This window comes from Delphinapterus leucas, chromosome 4 (genome assembly GCF_059928025.1).
Source record: "Delphinapterus leucas isolate spDelLeu-1000000601 "Yukka" chromosome 4, BTC_Dleu_Yukka2, whole genome shotgun sequence".
Lineage (NCBI taxonomy): Eukaryota > Metazoa > Chordata > Mammalia > Artiodactyla > Monodontidae > Delphinapterus > Delphinapterus leucas.
Window position 1 is genome coordinate 86,318,771 of NC_143132.1, and position 8,922 is coordinate 86,327,692.

An 8,922-nucleotide genomic window follows, 5' to 3' on the forward strand; every position below is an offset into this window, starting at 1 on the left:
AATTCCTTTAATCTAAGACCAAATTGCAATGTATTAATTGACTTTGGATTGTTTCTTTTTGACTTCTGGAAACTCAGAGTCATTGTCTAAATTTTTGACTGAAATAAAGTAAGAAGTAAATATATGGAAAATAAAATAAAATGTTTTTATTGTTTGTCCTACAATAAATTTTAATTTATTTGACTATTTACCAGAATTAGAGTTGACGGTGTTCACTTGATATTTCAAGTGCATTTTATGATGGTGTTCACTTGATATTTGAAGTGCATTTTATGATAGATTTTTTTTGCAGTTTTAAAATTATTTAAGACCCTTTTTTGAGAAGTTACAGAAATGTATAAATCACACAGAATGAAGTCCAATAATACTACTTTCTGTATGCTTTGTATTTTACAATTTCCAAAGCATTCTCTCCATAACTTAATTTTTTAGTTCTCATGAACCATGTCAAGAGGTGAACGGGGCAGTTATTACAACTGTTTTACAGATGAGAAAACTGAGCCACGTTTGCAGCTAAGGGACTGACCAAGGAGGTCACATAGCTAGCTTGTAATTGACAGAACTTGGATGTGAATGTGAATATAGTCAGTGCCTTTTGCCCTTCAGATGTTGCCTGGGTGTGGTTCATAGAAGTACTGATATGAAAATGAATGCTTAATAAAAACCTGTTGACCGATTGATCGGTATGGAAGCAAGTCATGTCTAATGGAAGTGAGAAGAGGCTGACAAGAATGTCGGAATCGGCCTGGAGAGGGCCTGGCACGTGCCTGTGCATTTTGTTCTCAGTCACTGATAGATCCTATTCCTACTGTCCATGAAATGACTCAGGAATCCTTCTTCCCTGGCAGTGTCTGCAGCTGCTATATGTGGACCAGCTCTCCACGGAACTAGGATTAAGGAAGGGCCGTAGAAGAGTGATCTCCCCACTAAATAGGCTGATAAAATGTTCAAGAGTCACAGCTTTTAGAAACAGCAGGTCTTTTGTTCCCTGTGCATGTGGAAAAAGATCACTGGAACAAAGTTCCAGTTCTTCAAAATTCAAAGTTCTAGGACTTTAAAGTTTTGTGTTTTTTTTTTTTGTTTTCTTTAATCTTGGGAGAGCACTTTAGAATGATGTGCCACATTATCAATACATACAATATTTTACAAAAATCAGTCCTTTGTCCCCAGAAGCTCATTTCCTTTTTTATTTAGCTCAGGACATATCCTAGGAACTTAGTAAAGGGCATGCTACAATATTAAGAATTCTATAATTAATGTTGGCCAGGATTTGAATTTAAATCCTTTACTTTTCAGAGTCTAATTAAACTGAGACATTATTGTGAGTAGAATGAGACATTTTCCTGACCAACCATATATTAATAGTTTAATGTGTAAGGATTTTATGTTAAAAGTTTAAAACATATTTGGAATAATGCGTTTTCCTTTGAAGTCAGGAAGAGTGAAAAGTTATCTTGCCTTAACATAAAAGGAAATCACCTTTGATAAAAGTGGCCTTATTAGGGCAAATATTATTTTATCTCTTTACAATTCTTAGTAGCTCTAAAATACACCACAAATTGTAAATATAATTACAAACACTATACCAACATAACTGCTGTAGTTTAGTAGGTTTGGGCTCTAAATAACTAATTCATTTTAGATCAGGTTTTTAGCTGTGAAATTGAACTCTTTGGGGAATGATGTTAATATTTGCAGGTAGCTTAACTGCAAAACTGTCAATATAACAGAATTGTGTATTCAAGTGCTTAATTTCAGGTTTTACTTGGGCTGTAAAAGGTAGTTTAATATATGTCCTAGAAAGTCAGCTATAAGAAAATAATCATCTGTTGATGTTTACAATGTATTCTAGAAAGGAAATACTGTTCATTTGCTGGCAATCATTTTTCCCCCCAGAATTATAAATTATATGCATTAAGAGCATTAACATCTTAGATGTCCATAGCAACTTTTCTCTAATAATTCAAGTGCTTTTACTTCTATTATTTCATTGTATGTTAACATCACTATATATATACTTCATTCACAAATCAAACTCACAAATCAATATACTATATGTACTTCATTCACAGATCAATGTTAATTGAAAATAGCATTATAAAATTTAAACTTAAAAGAGAAATGCATAACCTGAAATCTATAAACTATAAAAATTATAAAAAGACAAACCTCCAAAAATGCTCTGTTCCAAAATAATATTCTTCAAATTTCACAAAGATGAAAATATTAGTTGGATTATTTAAAATACAACTAATATTGAATAAAATCATCAGGCATAAATAAAACAGTAAGAATTGGTGTAAAATAAGCCTTCAGTTTTTATGTAAAAATAAAAGTGTGTTTTCATGCTCATACAAGCTTATAATCTTTTTCTGCCCCACTTCTCTGATCTTAGGAAGAAAGGATCAAATTCTTTTGCTTTTTTCTCTGTTTCATTGAAATAGAAATCATAGATCTTAGGAGAAGGGGACAAGAAAGAGAAACAAAGGGCAAAGCTAAGGGCGAAGTGGACTGAAAAGAAGGCTTCATACATTTCCCCGAACCTGACTGCTCTCTGGAGTTGGCTTATCAATGTCTTGTGTAGTAGTAGTAATAATAGTGGCAGTGGTACAATTGTCACTCACATAGATATTCTTCCTGAAAATAGAGAAATAGCCTATTAATTTTAGGAAGAGTATAACTTTCACAAAGCCCTCAGATTCAGGCCCAGGGCACTGAAAAGAATGTCCGAGCACTAGGAAATGTTTAATTTAAGATTGAACTTGGACCATTTACCTTTTTTTTTTTTAATTTATTTTTGGCTGCATTGGGTCTTCGTTGCTGCACGCGGGCTTTCTCTAGTTGCGGCGAGCGGGGGCTACTCTTCCTTGCGGTGCGCAGGCTCCTCATTGCGGTGGCTTCTCTTGTTGTGGAGCACGGGCTCTAGGTGTGCGGGCTTCAGTAGTTGTGGCGCGCGGGCTTACTTGCTTCACCGCATGTGGGATCTCCCCGGACCAGGGATTGAACCCATGTCCCCTGCACTGGCAGGCGGATTCTTAACCACTGTGCCACCAGGGAAGTCCCGGACCACTCACCTTTGATTGTCACCACCAGCAAATCCTGAAGTTGAATCTCTTGAAACTTACTATGGTTTCAGCAGAACAGGGGTTAAATTTCCTTCCAACCTGCCCTAGATTCTTCTCAGGAGCTGGGAAGGCAGTTCTCCCAATTCCCAAGTAAGTTATTCAACACAGCATAAGGCAGAGCTCAAATTCTTCTGTTGAGAACTTATCACTACTCAAACCAAAAGGAAATCTAAAGAAGGCTGCCAAAATGCTTCTCTGCTGCCCTCCCCCACCAAGGGAGATATAAAAATGGCAGAGTTACAAAGCAAACTACAGTGTATGGAACATATATATATATATATATATATATATATATATAAATTTAAAAAGCCCACCACTTTGTCTTATTTGCATGAGCACAAATCGCTTTCAACTTAATGCCAGAGAAAAAGGCAACATTCCCTGTGATGACTTGCTGAAAAGCTCACTGTATTTGTTTGATAATGGATTTTAGTTCATTGTCATGTGCTTCACTCTTCATCAGCAGGAGCACTTCAGGGTAAAGAAACAGGCTTTTACCACACTGGAACAAAAGCTATATAAGGGAAAAAAAAGTCCTGAGCAGATGGAATATTATTTGCATTTGCACAAATAGTGGTTTTTATCACAATTCATATTACTCCATTGTGAGCTAAAGTAAGCCAGATGTGTCTACAGCATGCTGCAGATGTAGAATCGGCTTTTTGTTTGTCAGACTCAGAGGTCCCAACCTTATGATCTTTGTACTTGTATATCCATTAGTTTTATTTCAGTTACTTATCAGGAGGGAAAAGAAGAAAATGGCACTATGTATTTAAGAGGACCATTGCAGAGAGGGCCAAATTCACTATTTTTTATTTTCATGAGTGAGGATCAAATAGGTTTCAGTTATCTGAATGTCCATCTAGAGGTCTAGATGATGATGTAAAATTAAAAAGCAGAATGTTAAGTGTAATAAAAATTTAGTTCTCTATGATTACATTAAATAATCCTTGACATATATATTTTTCTTAAGTATCTCTTATGCAAAGTAGAAAGACAAGTTATTTGACATGATTGAAATAGAATTTTAGGTGTGAAAGGAATCTTTGACACTATCTAGACCAACTTCCTCATTTTACAAGTCAGGGAACTGAGGCTCTGGCACTGAAGTGAGTTGTAAGAACTGGTACAGATAGAACTGGAGCCTGGTCTCCTGACCTTGAATCCCATCATCTATCCATATATCAGCATTTTCTAAAATGTTTCAGTTGGGCTACAAGCTTGAACAGGTTTGATAATTCAGGCTTCAAAAAAAGTTAAGCTAACGAATTTTTCTCAGCCTTTAGTATATGTCATCTCTGTTGTACCTTTCTAAGAGCAGGAAATAATAAACAGTGTTTCCCAAAGTCTCTTGGCCCAGACCCCCATTTTCCAAAATACATAACAAGGGTCACTTGTGTAGAATGTTCTTTGTGGGGGGTTGCAGCAATGGAGTATTACATCTCCTTTTCCCTTCATTACAATGAAAAGACATTGAACAAGTTTAAAGAAATCACAAGGGAAAAAAATCCTCGATGACATCAAATTCTGGTAAAGATAAAATAAAGGTATTCAGTTTAATTAAAAACGAGTGATATATTTAAAGCTAGCTAGACATTTTTGATCAGTTAACATTCATTTATTTCATTTCTTAAACAAACCTCTGCTTTCCATGTTATTCACTATGTCTTATTTAAAAAGAGTGTGCTCGTCCATCCATGCTGATAGTGGAATAGTGGCTGCTTTCCATCTGCGTTAACTCAGGGTCTAGTTGGTAACCTAAGAGCCATTTTTATCTGGCTTTGAGATGTTCTCATTCATTTGTCCATTTAATCATGTAATGATATGATTGAGCCCCTAGTATATATCAGGCACTGTGCTAGGCATTGAGACTGTCAAAGTAAATAAGTAGAGCACTTCTCCTCAAGGAGTCTAGTCAGGGAGAACCAAATAACAAACAAATAAACAATTATGAACAAGTTAACAAACATACAAAGAAAAAATAGTTACAATAAAATACATTATACTATATTCCATACCACATATTATTGTAGCATATTTTCTGATAGCATAATACACAAAAGTGCTTATAACAGGATGCCATGGATGCAAGTGGAAGGGCATATTACACAGACCAAGAGGTCAAGGAAAGCCTCCTGATAGAAAGAACTATCTCAACTACGACCTGGAGGATATAACCAGATGTCAGCTATTGTTAAGCACGATGGGAAAGGGAGAAAGAAAAAACATTTTAAGCATAGAGACTAGAATGTACAAAGACCAAGAGTTGAATGAGGACATGACATGTTCTAGGGATTCTGGTGCTACTGTTTGCATGTGCCGGGGCATAGAGTGTGACAAGGAGGCTAGAAGATATAAGGCTGGAGAATTAAATAGACACCAGAAGATGAGGCTGTCCTGAACTGTGTTAAAGAGTTGAGACTTTATCCCCTGAACAGTGGGTATGGGAAGCCTCTGAAGGATTTTACTTTGTCAGACAAGTTAAAAGGCTGTGAAATAATCTAGGAGAAAAATGGTGGTGAACTGAACATAGTAGTGGTGGAGATGAAAACAAGTGGACAGTTTGAAGAACACTAAGGAGGCAGCATATACAGTTCTTAGGGATGGAAGACTTGTGTGGACTGGGAAGAGAGATGACTGTAGATGACTCATGTGGCTGGGGCATCGGTAGGCTACTTTACTTAGTTATATTTGGTTTAGGTTATTTCTTTAACTACCTGACAGCAAAGAAGAAAAAGTACCTTAACTTAGATTTGAAATGATATAGAGTCACAGGGATGCAGTGACCTTCTAAAAGCTGAGGTTAGAAGAAAAATGCTTTTAATCTCTTCTTATTGTAAAAATAGAAATGTTTGTATCATAATAACTTTTTAGCTATAAAGAAATCTTTTTTTTTTGTTTTTTTCTGTACGTGGGCCTCTCACTGTTGTGGCCTCTCCCGTTGCGGAGCACAGGCTCTGGACGCACAGGCTCAGTAGCCGTGGCTCACGGGCCCAGCCGCTCCGCGGCATGTGGGATCATCCCGGACCGGGGCACGAACCCGTGTCCCCTGAATCGGCATGCAGACCCTCAACCACGGCGCCACTAGGGAAGCCCAAGAAAGCATTTTAATTTAGTAAATGTGCATAATCTGCAAAAGTAGATGAAGAAAATAATGTCATTTCTCACTTAGAGATAGTTGCTACTCTAATATACGGATATTTCTAACTGTCTGAAAGCTTATTATCTGAATTCAGGAACTGAATTTTTATAGCATGAAGTATCTGTATTTCTTTACAATCTTCTTATGTGTACATGTCACAAAATTGGCTTCATATTATATGTGTAATTGTGTCCCAATTTTTTATTTAACATTTTGTTGTATACATTTGTCTTGTGTCATCATATAATCTTTAAAAATGTGATTGTACTGACAGGACAATAATCCACTGTACTATAATTTTTGAACCATTTCCCTATTGAAGAACATTAGGGGTTTTTTTTCACCATAATAAATGCTGTGGCAATGAACATTTTTAAATGTAATATTAGCCTTTGATTGTTTTTTAGGATACCTTCCTAGAAGTGGAATTGCTTAATCAAAAGTTACTCACATCTTGAAGTCTCTTAATAGATAATGCCAAATTGACCTTATACTTTATAACAATATTTTGAGTGTTCCCTGTGTTCCGGGAACATTGTGTTTGAGTGTTCCCAGAAAGCAGAAACATTTCAGAAAAAATGTCTTTAAATCAGGAGTACATAACAGATATTTGAGTTATGGGAAAATGGGTTTTGTTATTCACTTGAAAAGCAGCAGTAGATATACCTGCCATAAAAAACAAGTACTTAGTGTCTCTTCACACCAACTGAACATAGAGCATTTACCACAGCCTAACAAAAGTGGAGACAGTGAAAGAGCTCTAGTATGAAATGATCTTATCATTTTGTTATATGGTCAGTGGAGAGTAAATTAGACAATACATGATCAAATGTTTGACTTATATACTTCCACCAAGAAATAAGTCAGACAGAGAAAGACAAATACTGTACGATATCACTTATATGTGGAATCCAAAAAATATAACAAACTCATGAACATAACAACATCTCTCTGTTAGAGGATGAAGAATGGAAGAGCCAACCAAACCTCGAAGAGGTATTATGATTGTGTAATGTTGTTACAGATGACTGTACATACACAAGGTACACAAAGGAGAAGAGCACTCCAGAGGGAGGTAGCAGGAACAAAGCCCTACTCTTTAAATGCTGATGTTTTCAAATCTAGAGGGTTCACCTTCTGCTATCTTTTATTTCTCACTTTATGGGCTATCTGCCAATAGTCTTATCCACTCCAGAGGCAAACACTGGTATAGATATATTAGTCTCAAGCCTATATATCTATTGCATCACCAGAACTATATTCTTAACTCACTGGATGGCTCCACTTGGATATTCAGCACACACTTAATTTTATTTTTAAATTATTGTTTAATTGAATTATAGTTGATGTACAATATTATATAAGTTACAGGTGTACAATATAGTGATTCACAATATTTAAAGGTCACGCTCCATTTATAGTTATTATAAAATATTGGCTATATTCCCTGTGCCGTGCAATATAACCTTGTAGCTTAGTTTATACATAATAGTTTGTACCTCTTTATCTCCTACCACTCTATTGCCCCTCCCCACTTCCCTCTCCCCATGGGTAGCCACTAGTTTTTTCTCTATATCTGTGAGTCTGCTTCTTTTTTGTTATATCCACTGGTTTGTTGTATTTTTTAGATTTCACATATAAGTGATATCCTACAGTATTTGTCTTTCTCTGTCTGATTATTTCACTTAATAACTCCAAGTCCTTCCATGTTGCTGCAAATGGCAAAATTTCTTCTTTTATGGCAGAATAGTATTCCATTTGTATATATATACACCACATCTTCTTTATCTATTCATCTGTTGATGGTCACTTTGGTTGCTTCCATATCTTGACTATTGTGAATAGTGCTGCTATGAACATTGGGGTGCATGTATCTCTTCGAATTAGTGTTTTCGTTTTTTTTCAGATATATACCCAGGAGTGGAATTGCTTGGTCATGTGGTAGTTCTATTTTTAGTTTTCTGAGAAACCGCCATACTGTTTTCCACAGTGGCTGCACCAGTTTATGTTTCCACCAACAGTCAACACACACTTTATTTATTTATTTTTTATTTATTTTTTATTTTTATTTTATTTTATTTTTTTTTAAACATCTTTATTGGGGTATAATTGCTTTACAATGGTGTGTTAGTTTCTGCTTTATAACAAAGTGAATCAGTTATACATATACATATGTTCCCATACACACACACTTTAAATGAAACATGATTTGTTCCCTTCCAATCAGCCTTTACTCGTATATGTACTTAGATTAACTGGATTTCAGAATCTCCTTAGATTTCTTACTGTTCCTCAACATATAAAATTCTTTGAAAAAAAAAATCAGTAGGAACTATTTTTTCCCTTTCTTGAATGTCTCTTGAATCTGCTTTTTCCTCCTATTCTTGCTGCTATTGCCTTAGTTCATGCTTTTATTATTTCTTATTGAGAATATTGCTCTCTAAAGCTACAGAGCAATGTAGCATAGATATGGTAAAGTAAAAAGAATATAGGCTTTGGAGTTGAACAAACCTTTAGAATATCATTTCCAACTCTTAATATTTAAATAAATTTTTTGAAGTTACTTAATTTATTTGGGTCATGATTTTTCCCTCTTTAAAATGAGGAATCATAATATTTACTTTCAGGGTTACTGTAAAGATTTAATATTATAAT